Below are 18,308 nucleotides of genomic sequence, written 5' to 3' on the forward strand. Positions count from 1 at the left end.
CAGTATCGCCACTGTGGGCGTTACAGTATGCTGCTGTATAAATGGCTCCTTACAATGCCTTACTCTGGCACAGAATGTTACATATCAATTATAAGATCAGACACCCATAAGTAAAAATATATCAAGAGGAAAATTCCCTATAGATCACGACTGAGACTGCAGCCCCTCCGTAATAATTGCAATTGTCATAACCGGATATTAAATGTCACTGCCATTAGACAAGAAATGATGCCTTGCAGCCTTGACTAAGCAAAGTGCTAAGAATACAATACACACAAATTGATGGACTTGCATAGCGTTTCATTAGATCCCAGTTTCAATCATTTAGTCCATTTCAATTTATACTTTAAATCAGAAGCAGGGCTTGCTTGTAGATGCTCTGTATATTTAGAATATACCCTCAGGGGAACTTATTGGGAATCTACTGATTAATTTATTTTTATATTGTTTGTTCTAGCAAATACATAGCAGTGTCTACGAAATAGGACTGTTTGGCTATCTTAAAAGATTATCTGTAATTATGTAGGAAATACAGTATGCAAGATAGTTTTATTCACTGGACTAGAACATTGCAAATTAGGACAAAATAACCAAGTTGGTATTGAACTTGGATAGAGCTGTTTTCCTATTTGGGCAGTGTGCTCTATTGTACAGCAACATTCACTAAACAAAGAACGGGGCTATGGGTAAACTGGCATTAGCTGTGTTATGGCTGCCATCAGTTACAGAACACGTACACCCATCCTATGTCATGAATTAAAATACTCCCGAAGAAAATAAGCTACTTATCTCATAAATATGTCCTAGGCAGGTGTTTATGGAATTATAACAGACTCCAGAGACCAGAATCTGAGGTTTCAGGCTGGTGAGCCTCTTCCTGTTGAGGGAGTGATAGGCCTTCTACTGACATGTGATGTGCAAAATAACAGCAGCATTAGAAACCTATCACAGTGAACATTTTGCTTCCTTTGATTTATTTTTTAATGTTTTTGAATGTGTTAGCCGCGTAATGCATTCAAATTACAGGGTTATTTTTTATTTCATTAATCAGCATTTTCCAATGGCAATCAGATATCTTCTTGGATTAACACTCTCTTGTCACCTACATTATTATACCCGGTAATATTCTATTTTTCCCAAAAATATAAATATCCAGACCTTTTTCACAAGATTGTGACAAAAACATTGTCAGGCAAATGATTCCACATTTGTAAGGTTCTTACTGTGAAGAACCCATTTATTTGCTGTAGGCAAAATTTCCTTTTTGCACCTCTGAATGGATGACTTATTTTTTTTTCTTCCTGTCAGTAAAATCTCAACACTTATTTCTTATAAGACTAATAGTGATGATATCAACATTGTATTCAACAAATATGACTAATATCCATATTTTGGATTGGTGATGACAAAATACCCCCTTTCTGGCTACACCCCCTTCTTTGTGGGCGCTGTGATTAAAACAATGCCCAGAATTTATTCCCAGTCCAGCCCTGGTCACCATTATCATAATCTGATAGAGAGAAAACAATAAATCTAGCCCTGTGACTATCTGTAATGCACAATATATTTAACTATGTTTTATTAGCTGTAGGTGTCAGTTTACTTTTAAATAGCAGTATTGTCTCTTAACAACCTGTAAGTTTGTGTAGGAGAACAAAAAGTTATTTCATTTTCTTTTTCCTCTTACGTTCTTATTATAATGAAGCAATAGTCACAGAACATGAGGAGTGAGCCTTGTATAATACATCGTACAATAAATTGATTGATCCAAGAAACAAGATTGTCCAGTATTTTTTAAACCCCAAAAAATTGAGTTCCAGGTAGCTGTGACAGCCAGAGATATAATCAATGCACAGTCTAAATATAGCAATAATTCTGACATTAAAATGACAGTAATATGATTTAAAAAGGGAGATTTATCAAGGAAAAAAATATTTATTTATTTATTTTTTGTACAAGTTGCTAAATGCTGACAAGCATTCTATTGTTTTCCATGCTGATTGGTTCGAATTTAGCACTTTTGCCCCAGAATAGCACCTGTTTCCACTTTGGTAACCCACCACCGAATTACTTTATATTCTGGTAGTTAGAATACTTATACAAACTGCTATTTTGCATTTACATTTTTAAACATTACCTTGTAAAGGCATGGTATTGTACAAAATATATTTAGCTGTTAAAGGTACACTGCCCGTAGTTATGTTTAGTAATTTCACCTATATATTGTGCTAGTCAAACTATTTCAAAATGTAGAGAAATAGCCAATAGCAATTGCCTTGGCTAAATAAAAATTGCAAAGCATATCTGGTTTGGTTCTTGATTCACAGTGCTGCTCCTGTCATTAGAAGAAATAGGATATAGAATAGAGAACATGGGTGTTTTTTTGTTTGTTTTGCTTTTATTTGTGAGGTCAAATAAGGAGCTTAGTTTCCCATGATGTACAAGATGTCTGCTCAATCATGTCAGCTAAATCTCCTGTCCAATCAAAAAATGTGAGAAAAAGAGACGATGGATGGTTAGGGAAACGCCAATAAATGTTGAGTTTATTCACAGATCAAGTGACGACCGACCTACAGAGGGATAAAAAGGAGGAGCAGTAAAACAATCTATTCTTGCAAGCTGGATTTTTCAAGATAGTCTGACTGCAGCTACTAAGGGGGACAGACCAGCTTATTTTACCCTTGCTGTGCCGGTGTGGGAGTGGCAAGTAGCTTGGGTCATTGATTCTAGTTTGAGACTAGGTTTAGCTTACTGCTGTATTTAGCTAGCAGTTAGTGCCAGGAGCACGTGAAATTGCTTTGAGTAGGAGATAGGAAATTGCCATTTTGTCATTGATCCTAGTGTGAGACTAGATTATCATTACCAATATACAATAGTCTAATTTTGTTAACCGTTTTGTGAAAGTAAATCATTGTTTTGGGGAGTGTGGCATGTTCAGTTACATAAGAAATAAGTAATGCGTAGAGATAGGAGATTGTGACCAGTTGGGATGGAACTCCTGTACTCGGACTGAGTACCTCCAGCAGGCCAGGTTCTTCTCTACCACCAGGAACTGTAGCACTTCAGACCCAGTCACCAAAGCTTGAATGAGATATCTGAGGATTACTTCCCAGGACCAGAGTTTAGTGATTACCTCTTGCGACTTTCTTATACAACAGTGATTATAGCAAGGCAGCAATTATAGCCATATCACCCCTTCCACCCAAATACTAGTCGAGACATAATATAGGGTGAAATATAACTTAGCTTTATTGAAAACAGCACTACAATATATAGCCCCAACAGCCTTATTTACATACAAGGTTAAAGTGGTACACAAAGGTCCCCTTCAGGTCTTCTACTGTAACTACCTCCCAAACAGTACAGTGAGCCTAAATCTACCAATAGCAGTAAGGCCTTGGGATATCAACCAATTGCTACAAAGCTTAATTACATTACAACTAGTGTGAATGGAGGACTGTGGTGACAAGGAAGGGTGGGGACAGACAATAATAAGGACTGAGGACCACATGGGAAATTTAAAGGAGTGCCAGCCTCTTTGAACTTGTCTGGAAGTGTTCCAGGAACAATGGGACAACTCCCTGCTGGCAACTATCTGTTGTCACACCGATCAAGACAAGGCGGGTATGGAAGGAGGAGCGAGGCTATCTAGGCATTCGTTAAGGGATTCAGAGAGTGCTAAAGATTCACGGTAAAAGGGGAGCAATACTTGCCTTGCCCTAGGTGCTGGTAACCCATGCTAAGTCACTGTAGTAGATGGGCTTTGTAGCAATAATCAGAGCTCCACTTTAGTGAGGCAGAGTACCAAAGTAATGCTCCGAGTGTCTGCTATCGCTGGTGGTGGCAGAGATAACTCTGATAATGAGATTTGTTTCCTGCACCATTGCAAACATAGCACTTTTCCTCTAGCTCTTGAGCTACTCGACTGTGAGGAATTTAAAGAGGAAAGCGTGGAGAGGACAGACAGCAGCAGAGTCTTTTAACCTCTTGCATCTTGTCCACCATCTCAAAGTCCAACTGTATCTGCTATAGAATCTCTCCTTCCAAAAGAGGCAGTTGTGACACTTGAGGTCGGATACTGATACTGCAGGCTGGCTGTGTGCAGAAGCTTGGTTCTTGTCAGGATGTAAGGGGTGAGTGAGTGGTCAATTGCCCACTCACATTTTCCTTACATTTGTTTTAATAAATCCTCTATTTTGAACTTCAAATGACTCCTGCTACCGATTTTTTTTATTAATACAAGATAGCAAAAGGAAAGACTACAATCAATAATTATAAAGTCATAAAAGTTCTCACTTCACACCAATCCGCTAGATTCTTAATGAAATCTTAAAGAAGAGCTAAACAATGACCTAGTTATTCCTGTAATGAACAGATTTCTCTGCAGAGTAAATGTTTTTATGAAATTAGTAATAACTTACTACAATGCTCTAGAGAAAACAAGGACATTTTCTAATTTTCAGAAAAATCCACACAAAATGTATTAAAGGGATACTCTAAGCTCCATAGAGTTAGTGGTTACCATGCCAGGAGTCCCCTGGCACCAAACGATAAGTGGTCAAACTGTTTATGAAAGGTTTAAATCTTTTACCTGGTTCTTTTAAGTCCTTTCAGTCTGCACTAACTTGCTGCACTGGAATTTGAATTTCATATTTTAGCAGTAGCATAATAACTTTAATATTATTAACTGAGTGTGAGCGTCAGCTGACATTAAGTAAATAACATATTTAAATCCATACCGGCACTACCTTGTCCTATGGGAGTAGATAAATCCTCTTTGGTCAGATGCACCACTTATCCAACAAAAGTGAATTATTATGCACTCACAAGTCCTGATGTCATGCGCAAGTGACGGGCATCTAACATAAGACAAAGCAATCCCTACTCTAATGTTTTTAACGAGAAATCTATTTGAAATAAAAGAACAGATTTTGAAGAAGAAAGAGAAGAGGAAACAATAGTAGACACGTAGATTTGAGGAGACAGTGCCACTTTAGGACTGATTGTTCAAAACCTTCTCAATATACATCTCAGGAAATGTGATGGACAACACCATGTTGTCCTCCTTAATTTTGAAGCACTGACGATGTAGACACAGATCCGTCACCCACAGGAAAGGAGTTAGGGACCAGCATATTTCTTGTATATTGCTAAATGTTGGTTCACCTATTCTGTACCTGCACATTTACAGTGAATGCCATTTTGCCATAAGAGTGATGTAATGTTTGTGCATGGCAAGGAGAGTGGGGAGAATTATTATCCAGTGATGAGTGCTTTGGAAAAAATTAGTAATCTACAATTGGACCCCCTAAACTTTGGCTTTACATCCACAACACAGAGTCCAAGTTGTAAATCCACTCTCACTGGCTGTCCTCTTCGTAATGACCTTTGCTATTGTCAGGCCCTTAGACAGGATTGAGCAGCCATTACAAATCATTAGTAGGATTGAGACCCTCACGTTGCATGGATAGCACTGGATGAAAATACTTTATTTTTTAAACCATGGGTAATTGTATTCATTAACATTTAACTAGTTTTGATTATTTACTTAAATGGGATTCTTAGTTAGGAAAACATCATGTGAATACAGCATTCTACATGATCAGACAGCCTTGGAATCTGTTCACTAAAAATCAGTTCTAGTGATAACCACCATTCAAATCCTAAACTAAAACAGCCTATAAGAATAAAATATCCAGTTACTAGTCTGTGAAATATTTTCTCTCTTTTATTGCCCACCCCACCACTAACAATCAATCTCACTGTATGTTTTACATAACGCTCAATGGCCTTTATTGACAAGATAATATTGATTACATAAACTTCTGTTGCAGTTTGCTGTACATATTATATGTGAGCCTCTCTACGTGGATTTTTGGTAGCCATAGTCACACTGTATGTGGATTGGCAATCATGTATAGCAGACTCTCATAGTGAATTCAAAGTCAATTAAAAATGTAAGGACAGAGTAGAAAAACTGAAAGTCAGCTTTGCCTTCACTTTGACTATTTGAGCCTAACGTTTGAAATTCACTTTGCACTCACATTGAATTCTCACGTTGGTAAATATGCCTGTCTGTGTCAGTGTGACCTGTTTTTTATACACTGTGATCTTTATGCACTGTGAATATACAATGTGCAGTGTTTCACCTAATAATTGAATATGTCTGCAGAAATAATTGTAAGGAGCACGGACTAAACTATAAAATGTAGAACGTTTATGCATGTCATCTTGGTTGACTGTGAAAACATTCCTTGTTACAGGCATGAAAGGTGGAACTTTAATTCTATCAAGTCACATGATTTTATCATGTGATACATGACATGGACACTTTCCTCTCGATCACCCAAACTGAGGTTCCACGCTGTATCAAGCAAAGTGCTTGGGATGAATTATAGGGTATTTCAGGTCTACTTGTGTCATGGACACATCCGTAAGATAGCACCGTCCCACTTACCTATCTCTGTCTACCAATCACAGACATGTGTATGCTGACAGGCCTGGTACTGTAAAAGTATAGCTATACCAAACAGTTTCTTAACTTGTGGTACTTCTAAAGTGACCAGTAAGTGCCAAGGTAATTTTAATATTAAGAAAAACTGCTTATATGAAATTTACTTGAAAAAAGGCAAAATCCATGTACTCGTTTGCAAAAATCTGCAACATGCTAAATATGGATAAAAACAAATAAACAAAAAATAAACAGGTTTATTCACTGAATTGTCATGAATTCAAATTGAATTTCAATTTATTTATTTTGACGAAAACAGACAAATTGAAAACATAACTGAAGGTTTTTTTTTTACAGTGTGGCTATTTGGCTTAAAATTTGAAAGTCACTTTTGACAATTAACTAAATTAATTTGCAATTTAGCAACTCTGTTAAAGGGACACTGTAGGCACCCAGACCACTTCAGCTAATTGAAGTGGTCTGGGTGCGGTGACCCTTTTGCACTTAGTGCTGCAATGTAAAACATTGCAGTTCCAGAGTACTGCAATGTTCACATTGCAGCTCTAAGTCTGCCCTCAGTGGCTGTCTACCTGACAGCCACTAGAGGGCTTCCTGGATCCAAACTGACTATTGGTCCGTTATCTGACGCTGCACGTCCTCATGGGCCTCCAGTGTCAGATTTTCCCCATAGGAAAGCATTGAATAATGCTCCTATGGGGAGGTCTAATGCGCCCACGGCTTTGTTTTCCTGGCACTATAGGATCCCTTTAAATAATATGTTATCTTTTCCATTACTTGTGGTCAGGAAGGGATGTTGTTACTACACTACAATATGTAAACATTGGTGTTGAAATAGAACGTTTTACATTTATTAAAGTTTCTAAAATGTTTGGTCGACTGATATTTTCCTGTGGGGAGGTGTCTCAGTTTTCACATGGTATAAACAGGCAAATTTGCGTGATTAACTCTTATTCCCACTCAATATAGTATCACACAGACTTTATATTGTGTGTATAACCCTCTTCTAGTTATATATGTTTCTGTAACAGTAGCGTTTTCCATTATTATTGTAACCTACAGTACACAATTTATGACCATATTCTGGAAAAACGATAACCTAGTAAAATACTTAAAAACACACGTTTTATTTTACAGTTTTATTAGATAACAAACTGCCTTAATATGTGAGAGAGACCACCAAAGAGCCATACAGTAACATTTTCAATATAATTTGATGGAACTTTCTCCCTCTGATAGTTCTATATTGCCCTATGTCACCTTTAAAATATAATACATTTCTCCACGCAGCTAGATCTAGCGAACTAGATGGCATTTTCTCTTTACTTTGAAACAGATCTAAAACTCTGGTTCTCCTTTACCTGTCTATGTTTCAGAGGAGTCTAGCCATTCCCAGCTGGTGTTGGATAATTTATCACACAAGTTAGCAACTGGCTGCATGCATCTGGTAAGGCAAAATGGCAAGATCTAGAAAGTTCCTTTACACATTTCTATTCTTAGAGTTTAGGCATGAATATGTCAATCAAACAAGATCCTACAGCAAACAATTTTGAGTGAAAGGTAAGCTCATTATTATCATTTTAATAGCTTATGATATAATTATGTAATTGCACCTAGAAAAATTGCTCTCTGTGCTGCAATAGGTGGCAATCACTCAATTTTGTTTTGAAAAGTGTGTCTATATAGACTATTAGAGAGGTCTTTTTTGAATCAGTGGTGGCTTGTGATATTGAAAGAAAATGAGTGCAAGTCTATACTCCTGGCATCTGACACCACTCTATGATCTTTTTACCCAGTGACAACGTTCAAAGCATTCTGAAAGTCCAAAGCAAAGCTGATTGATGGCAGAAATTCTGAAGGGTCTATACCCAGTTAATAGGGCATATTGTCAGAACCTCCCTCCCACCCCCCACCCCCACAAATCTTTACATAACTAATTGTGCCTTTTTTCAATAGTATCTTCAGCAATCAATAAGGGTGTAGTGGAGGAAAACTATTTATGATATGAACAACATATTCTTTTTTTTAACACTCACTTAGTACTTCTTCCTATGCCAATTGAAAAAAAACAATTGTTGCAAGAATAACTGGCGGGTCGCTGCCCCTACGAATAAGTCTCCACTGCATTTAAATTCCAACATCCATTAAAGATATATCTTGATCTGAGTGTGGATATTCTAAACTGTAACCTATCTGGCCCATGACTTTCCAATACCTATAATATAATTCTACATTGCATATATCTACTGCTGCAAAACTGGCAATTGTAAGGGCCTGGCTGCCACTATGAACCAAGTTAATACCCCCATAAAAGACAAACACACTTGCACGATCCTTCCTCAAGCTGGTAATCCTGGATTCCATCTCTGGATGGCAATGGGCAGTTCTCATCCGCTTTCCTACATATATCCTATGGTCCCATATTTTTTTCCTAGTCTTTATTCCTAGAGCAGTGATATCCAATGGATATACAGACGTGTTACTACTCTTGCAATTACCATCAATGGTAGATGGGATATATTGCACCAGTTATAAAGCAACACAAGTATAACTAGTGCAGGTCACTCAGGCAGAAAGAAAGAAATAACTAGAAAAATCATGTGAAAACATCTGGTAACCTGTGCGAATCGCAAAAACATGTTCAGTGGATCACTTGTGGATCATAAGCTCGCAGTTGTACAGACATGTATTGATATTAGAAATAGTAAAGTTTATCAAGATCACCTTCCAAAGGCATCTAGCTCATCCAAAGCCATAGGCGTATATTCCCCCAGCAAGGAAAATAATGTCCCACCATCAGGCTAACAGGAAAGTCCAGAGGTAGTAGTGCAATTTACATTTTATTAGAAAAGTAATGCTAAAAACAATAGTAAAATAGCACACAATAAGTCTCATGCAATAAATAGGCTTTTTTCAAGCACATATATGATTTGTACACTTGAAAAGGCCTTTTTATACCTTTGGATTGATCAAAAAATGTTTTGCTCTGAACCAAGTGAATAAATCTCCTGTTATTGTATTTAATTTCAATAACACTGTGTGCACTAATTTATTTTCTGTTTTTATACCATGGTGAGGATTTCAATCCATCCATATCTGAAAGGAGACTGCACATATATCCAAGAGAGGGAATCATTCCACTCCATGCCTTATGCAAGGAGCTACCAGGCTCCATTAAATGTGAGTGTGCACTTATATAAAGTTCATTAACTATCTTGGACATCTAAAATACTACACTATATTAGTGCCTCTATTTTGTTTATATTACACATTCGAACCATACTTCATTGGACCAAGATTTCAGGCTTATATCCATACGAGTGGATTGTACCGCCCAGGCATTATATCTAGAGCTAGCCTATAGCTCCAAACACTGTAAGTGTCTTTTTTCTCTCCATATTTAAAGCATCTATTTATTACACTATATTACCTGCCTTTTATCCTCTCTTTCCATTAAATATAATCTTGAATTTGAGAACCTCTTCAAGGTGCTTCTCCATAATGCCATCTTCTCTGTACTAAGGACTTGTGTCTGGTATCCTTATGGGTGAGATCATCAACGGAAGATCCACAGGTCTAGAGGGGCCTTCTATATATCCCCATTTTGTACCTTTGTTCACAAGCAGAAGTACAATACTAATATGGTTTATGGCAGATGAAGAAAAAAAAAAGAGCAAGAAAAATGGAGGTTTGAAGATTATGATCAAGAAAAAGAAAGAGAAAGGTTCAGGTAAGTATAATATCTACAGGTAAGTATTATATCTACTTTCTCACTCTCCCCTCAGGCACCAACCACCATGTAAGAGGATGTATCACTTTGGAGGGGTCTTTGAAACAAATACATAAAACTCCAGAAGTTTCAGTTCCACTTTTAACAAAAACAAACAAAAACAGTTAAATAATCACACAAACCTCTGAACATTTGAGGGTCAAGTGTTCTCGTTCTAAATTACAATGAAAATTCCCCATCAGTAGTCTCAGCCCAGGAAATGTCTGAGCAGCATTATTACAAGTAGAAAATTCCTGAGCGATCTCACAGATCTCTGCTGGTGTCAGCTAGGAAGTGGGAGGGAGGAATTTCCTCCAAAAGTTGGACATTTGACAGATCTCCTTCCATGTAGTCCAGCTTTTTTTTTTTTTTTACAGCACACATTCACCACGATTGTGTTTAAATCCGTATTGTAACGAATGCTATATTATGCATGTCTAGTACAGGATATGATTTTATCTACTGGGAATGAAGTATTTGTTAGCTGCAAACAGTCTCAGTATGCTATACAGGATATGCGATAAACGGTTAGCATCTGGAAGGGAAGCCTAGCTCAAATAATACTACTGAGAGACTACATTAGGGGTTAGACTTCTGTCTGCCATTGATCTTCATTATTAATCCCTTACTGACAAATAGTTGAGCATATGAGGTCATGCACTGTAGAATAGAAATAAACTTTAAAGGGATTCTATAGTGTAAGGAATACCGAACGTGAGGACATCCAGCATCATTTAGGTGACCTAGAGTCTGGTAAACTCCCGAAAGTGCCTCTAGTGGCTGTCTGGTAGACAGCCATTTGAGGCTGTCTTAGTGCTGCAATGTAAACAATGCAGTTTCTCTAAAACAGCAGGACTAAGTTGGACAGGGACATTGCACCCAGACCACTTCAATGAGACGAAGTTGTCTGTGTGCCTATGGTGTCCCTTTAATTTTCTCATTATTATGTTCCTTACTTATTGTATGCAAATAGAATTATAATTACAGCAGGATTTCTTTTAGTGCTACCTTTAAATCATGGTGTCAGTTTATGAATATTTAAGGAACAATAAATAGTGCATAACATGCCGTTTTGCCCTTCCAAAGACGGATAGACTAAAATGGAAATATAGCTGAGAAAGGTCAGGCTGTAGACTTAGGAAGAGCCCTAATTGGGACATAACCACAGACTCCTTGTGCTACAATCACTACAGTATGCTGTAGTGGCTTGGGTGCTTATGACTTCAGATTCTGTAAAATAGATGTGGATAGTGTGATCACTGTGGGACTGGGACACATACTGTGGCATGTTTGTAATGCCAGCTTTTTATTCCATACAGCTTCTCATTTCCATTAGGAGGCTCTGCAGCACAATCAATATGTTCAGGGAGCACTTGCAGGTCTGCATTGCAGGGATATTGGCTGGATTAGGAATACATAACGTATTTTGTTATTGCTAAATATGATATGGGATTGGAGTCATATGGATGCTTTATTCTATAGTTGTCAAGGCAAACTATGTATATCTTAGGTATGGAATTCCTGCAGGTATCATATGTGTCATGTGGATGCAGTATACAGGTATTATATCCGATATGGGTGTGCTGTGAGTATATACGACTGTATAAACTATGGCTGTGGGACTATGGGACTAGTGTGGGTGAGCTTTAGATAATATTTGGGTGACTCGGGGAACATGACATTGCAAATTTAGAGCTTTCATATCACAAATAATCTTTACAGACCCTGTACTGACTTTTAATATTATGTTACCAAATCACCATCATCACATACTGCAGTATAGGTAGTATATATTTTAAAAACATTTAACTATCTGGTGTTGGAATAGGGGGCTGAGCCCGTAGTGGGCATCCGAAAAGCTCTGGGTCTCCAAAATGCACTTTACAATTATTAGCCTTGAGTCTCAAGTCCTGGGGCTGGCTGGGCACTGCTGTTGCAGGCCCCATGTAATGGCACCTGGAAGCTCCAGGCATTTCAGAGCATTGCCGCTGCTTACCACAGAACTGCTCTGAGCTTGCAAGAGTCATTACTGTATACAAGGTCTGCAATGGCAGAGGGTGAGAGCAAAGGTGGGTCTCTGCACTGGACTACCAGGAAATAGTGTGATGTCCCCACTCCCTGCTCCAGTGTAACCAGAAGGAGGGGGAATAAGCAGTTTTGTTTTTTAGATAAAGTTTTATATATATATTATCCCATAATAAATCCCCTGCACATACATACTGCAAACCCCAGCACACATATTACATCCCCAAAACACACACACACACTGCATCTCCAGCTCACACATTGCATCACCAGCAAAAACACACAACATCCCCTAAACACCACTGCATCTCCCACCCAAACATACTGCCCCCACCACACACACAAACACACACACACTGCATCTCCTGTATTGTCTGTCTATGTTTGTGCCTATGATTATATGTCTGTGTGTGCCTCTAAGTGCCCACCTCTGCCTGCCTATAATTGTCTCTGCCTGTGTGCTTATCTTCTGCCGGTGTATGCCCAATCTGCGTTTGTGTGCATTGGTGTCTGTCTGTGTGCGTGTTAGTACCTTTGTGTGTCTGTCCGTCCGTGTCTATGCTGCTACTTGCTAAAAGTTACGACCGGCATTTAGCAAACAAATATTTAGCAGATTGAGTCTTGGAAAGAAGATTTTTACCATGGTGCACCTCTCTCTTCCTGAGTTATTTCTCATTTACTATTGTATTTATAAGGTATAACATGTTGTGTAATTGGTGCACAAAACAGGAAACAGGTGGGTTTGAGGATGCCCAAAAGAATAAAAACATACATAATGTTTCACAGCAGAGGTGGGCTTTATGCTGAGTCACCAAATAATGTTTGGCTCTATGCCCTAGGTGTTTTTTTACCCTAAAGAATGCCCCTATACTGCTTTTATATTTGCGTAGGTGAATAAAACCCTATAATATATCTTAATTTCACCTGAAGTCTTGTTGGCCTTATTTCATTAACATAGGAAGGGAATGTGTTTAGAAATAGAAATAGCTAGAACTTGTGAAAAATTTGATGAAAATCTAAATGAAGGCAGATTAAGACAAATATGGAAATGATTAGCTAAAGCTGTGAGACATATCTTTTCTGTTATTACACAGAAACCGTGTTTTTTTATATAAATAATGCTTGGCGTCTGTAAGCCTTACTTTTGTTCTCACAGCCTAGATCAAAAAAAATATTCTGAATTCATATTCACAAGAATGCTTTAGGAATTTCTTTAATTTCAAAGAAGTGTTCTTAAAGTATTATCTAACAACTTCCTTTCAGATTTAATGTAATGTATGTGGAATTTACTCCAGGTTTGACCTCTGCTCTAGGTGGAGACCAGCACAGTTACACGCTGTCCTGATCTGTCACCAAAAACCCTTGGCTATTTATGAAGCAGAACTGTAACTTCCCCTACATTTTTCCCGGAAGGTGTGTGCCAAGACTGTTCCACGTTTCTGTAGCTAGAGACCTCTGAGTAACAGAGTCTGGAACGTGCCCACATATTCTACAAATATACGTGGGAATTAAAATAGAACTACAGTGTACTGTTACATCTAGTGGGGATAACTTTTATTTTGGTCTAGTGTAATGATATTACAGGAAGGCCCCCATTGTTGGCTGTCATGGCAGCAGAAGGCCTATTTCTGGGCCTCATGGACTAGTATATCATTCTATTGTAGATTGGAGAAGAATGTGATGCAAATTTACCACCATAGTTATAACTATAACACATTGAAAGATCTGCTAGAGAACGGCAACATATTAATACCATTAGAAGACCAGGGCATCCTTTCCAACCCAGTCACTAAATAACTGACGTGAGCTGTCGCTATTAATAACCAATTGGAAATCAGTGGCTAAGTAGTCTCTCTTAGTGACTCTCATAGAAAATAATAATGGGAGCCATTGGCTATCCTCTAAGTGAATGACTTTAAGTAGCATCAGCCAGTAGCTTCCTGTCATTACTTGTCGTACTACCGGCACTTCAGCAAACGGCAGCTGGCAAACAAATATTTAACAGATTGAGTCTTGGAGAGATGATATTTACCATGGTGTACGTATCTCTCTCTTCCTGAGTGGTTTCTCAGTTGCTATTGTATTTAAAAGGTATAACATGTTGTGTAATTGGTGCACCAAACAGGAAAAAGGTGGGTTGGAGGATGCCCAAAATAGTCATCATATACAAACTGTTTCACAGCAGGTAGGATTAAATCCTATACTAAAAATGACATAAAGGAAGACTCCAGACACCAAAACATAATGTAAGATTTTTATAGCTTTTGACCTAAATAATGATTTAGGTCAAAAGCGAAATATTTTTGCATGCTCAGTTTTGTAGAGTTTTTTTTCTTCAGAATTCTTTATTTTTCGTTTTCCACTTTATACTGACATAGAAAATGTTTGCTTAACAGAAGCATCAATCATATCAAGTGTGTTTGCTTAAAAAAAACATCAATGTAAACAAGTACAACCAGAACAGGAGATGATACTATCAATGGTTATGTATGTAGGTTTTAATTCTGTAGCCTGCATCCTAACTCCTCTGTCCTATCTCCTCCAACTTAAAACACCTACTTGTTGGTGAAATCAGTACTGAGGTCCATGCTTCCCCTTCTATAGAGCAGTGTTTCTTCAATCACCCAATTGTTTATGTAATCAGAAAACACAATAACGTTTTCTAGGCATTGTAGTTAAGCAAAAGAAAATAAGTTTAGTACAATTTTCAGTAGGTCCTGCTCTTTCTATAATGATTTGTTGTGCAGGGGTTTATAGACTGAAGTTGGCGCTAGGAAAAATGCCCCAAAAAGCTATAGAAGCCTCTTGATTGGCTTATCAATTTCTTGTATAGGCAGTGCATTAAATACATTTGAATATATTGCAGACATGAAAACTGAGTATTTGATTTAAATATATATTATTATTGTTTATGATCTATTTTTATTTTTAATTTTTTTTAAAGGGGACTCTAAGCACACTATTCAATACAGTTCATTGGAGTGGTAACGGTGCAAGAAACTATGGGTACTGTCCAGTGTCGTTTGTCAAACAATTTGGAAGCAAACTGGCAGTGACCAGGGTTTTTCCCAGCACTTCCCCATGCTGACATGCTGTGTCATGCTGACACTTTTTCCACTACCAATATCTATTCTATCCAACCTGGGATGATGGGAATGTTGGGATTCAGTTAGCCACTTCAAAATGGTTTAACCAAAAATGTTGCTCTTCTCTGTACCATAATCACTACACTGGCTATAGTTTTAGGAGTGCCCCTTTAAATGCATTATCTTGATAATGAATTAAAAATGGTTAATTTTTACCCTGGAGTTTTCCTTTAAACACCGTTAAACTTACAAATAAAGATATTTTTATGCATTTTGATATAAAGTTTGTTTTTGTGACACAATCTTGCATAAGTCATCATTAACATTTTAACTTTGGTTATTATTAATTATCAGAGAGTCCAGCTCTGAGAGCAGTAGTATGTTCTCCCACATTGTTATACCAATGCATACCAACTTTGTACATTATTCATTGGCTGAGAGTGCAATCAGATGGATTTTAATCAATAAATAATGTCAACAATATCTATTTTAGTGCAGAAGACACAACTGCTTTTGCAACAGAGTAAGGGTCAAACAATTTGTAAACAGCTTGACAGCTTACACTGACTGTGCTAGGGGACTCCTGATACCATAACCACTACAGAGCATCCCTTTAAAAACAGTACCCAATGCCTGGCCCTTTTGCAGATGCTCAGCTATCCTAAGCTCAGATGTCCAAAGCTGTATAACATTAGATGGCTGTGATGGGATTCAAGTGCATTAAAGTTGCATCTTTCTGATTCAAGGTAGCATTATGACAAAGGTTCCATAGGTTTTCCATTAAGCATGCTTCCTGCATAGGGGATAATAAGTTTACATATCTTCTTAGATATTAATTCTGTTAACCAAGATTTTAATCCATTTTAGAAAAAAAAAAAAAAAAAACATTTTTCAAGCTATAAAATGTGCTGTGACCTAAGTACTGTGCAGTTTTGTAACAAGAGAAAATAGAATTCCCCAGAAGTTGTTCTTACTATAGTGACAGTATGGTCCCTTTAATTACAGATGCTTTAAAAGATGCATCTTGAAGGGCTGCAGTGATTTTACACATCAATAACTCTTCCTATAAAAAGTTGATCGGACTGCTTCGAGCATAGCCAATAAGTGCATGTAAACAACTACTTATATTCTTTTGAATACATGAATAATCGTATCTCTTATTTCATCTACATTCACAGAAAAAATTCATGCAAACTTTTGAATCCACACAAGCAGCTTTTTACATCGCGTTCTATGTCTTCCAGAAAAAAAACAAAAAACATAGTGGCTCTGAACTAAATCATTGCTATGATGCAGTAAATCTGCAACCATTAATATATAACTCCTATATTAAATGCCACACTCTGCCCCAATGCAGATCTTAGATTCTCATGTCTGATAAGGTCCAGAGCTCACTGGTCCCAGCTAGCGACTGTTACAGCCATTGGCCCTTTAACAACAAAATATAAAACTATGCATTGCCAGTAATTTTAACCTCCTCCGGCTTGGAGAGTTACTCGTACCAAGCAGCAAATCAGCGTGAGATTAGAAAGTCACTTTTCTAAAACAGAAGTGGATGGTGACATTGCACAGAGCATCTTTAATAACTATGCAGTTTGGGTTATTGCAGTTTCCAAAGGAAGTGTCCTTCAGTCACCCTCTGTAGACTTGGAATACAAACATTTGTCTTCTTTATAGACAGAAAAGCTTTCAATTGGGAAGAATTTGTACACTAAAAAGCACAGGTCTGTGCATAGCATAAACACAGTCACATACACCTAGCCACAGCTGTATACGGTTGCTAAAATGTATTTATATATCTTCGCCGGTTTACACAGCACATTATACTCTATACAAACTTCATTTAACAACTGAGACTTAGCTAATGCATGATAAGAGATTGTAAAGCAGCTTTCCTTGTGTTTATCCTGCTCACGTAAACCATGATAGAATATTATAAACACATACCATATTATACAGAGAACAAATGAAGCATAACAAATAATATGACATCATAACACGTAAAAAAGCGTTCTAAATACAGTAGCTCTCTTACTAAATTAGTCATTGATTAAAAGTATATTAAACATTCTAAACTTTTGCTGGGTCTTTCGCAGGTCCTTTACTAATTAGACATGCACTACGGCATATATTTTTGTAATATTGTAAAGCACTGTGGAATAAGTTGGAGTTATATAAATACCAATAATAATAATAATAATAATAATGATAATAATAATAATATTAATAATAATACTGGGATAAAATTAGAATGCCATTAATTTTAACTGCAAACACCCCCTTTAAATCAATGAGTGCAAGAGAGATGAACAATGTTCACCAAGTATTTTAGAGTACCAAAAGAGTGCCACTACCTTCTGTTGAGGAAACTAAAGGTCGATTTTCATATTTTTATCCAAATGATCTGCTGTCACTGCTGCCCGCTTAGCGCCATCCCCAAACTGACCCTCTTGCATAGTTTGCGTACCAGAGAACTGCAGATGTTGCAGGAGAATTGCTGCAGTCTGCTAAAAGTACAGTACCTTGGAGTGCGCAGTGCCCGCTGGCTCCTCTTGACTGGTTGGCGTCCCCTGGTACGTTTCTAAAACTGGATAATGATCTCCTATTACAGTGATCAGAGAGCACGTCAAGCACTGCAGCAGCAGGAAGCTCTTCTCTTAATGTTATCTCAACTCCTCAAGCCACAGAGTTATTTGCTTGCAGCTCATCATCAGTGGGTGTGGATGTTGATCAGGACAGTGTGGGCATATGCAGCAGCCGTCTGACTGCTGTGACATTGAGCTCCCTGTCTCTTCACTACTTCCCAGCCGCTCTTTCTGACTAATAAATAAATGAATGGGCTGGCTAGATGTTTCTCACTCGTTCTGGTGCAATCAAGCCGTATGATCCAAACTAAAAGGGGTGTACGTATACCATGGGAGAGGTGCCAGGGCTGCTCAGGTTACAGGATGCACTCCAT

General features: G+C 37.7%; 1 protein-coding gene across 3 annotated transcripts in view; it reads right to left on the reverse strand.

The window, feature by feature from the left end:
• The window catches only part of PALM2AKAP2 (PALM2 and AKAP2 fusion), a 399,409-nt gene that overhangs the window by 108,449 nt on the left and 272,652 nt on the right, over positions 1–18,308 (reverse strand). Inside the window, exon 1 of one of the 3 annotated variants that reach the window (XM_063455316.1) lies at positions 17,872–18,001. The exons of the other annotated variants lie outside the window; for them this stretch is intronic. The gene's annotated coding sequence lies outside the window, so the exon portion shown is untranslated. Of the gene's footprint in view, positions 1–17,871; positions 18,002–18,308 lie in introns of those variants that run through there. 3 annotated transcript variants of the gene reach the window in all.

The sequence above is a fragment of the Pelobates fuscus genome, chromosome 5, assembly GCF_036172605.1.
Source record: "Pelobates fuscus isolate aPelFus1 chromosome 5, aPelFus1.pri, whole genome shotgun sequence".
In the NCBI taxonomy this organism is placed as follows: Eukaryota; Metazoa; Chordata; class Amphibia; order Anura; family Pelobatidae; genus Pelobates; species Pelobates fuscus.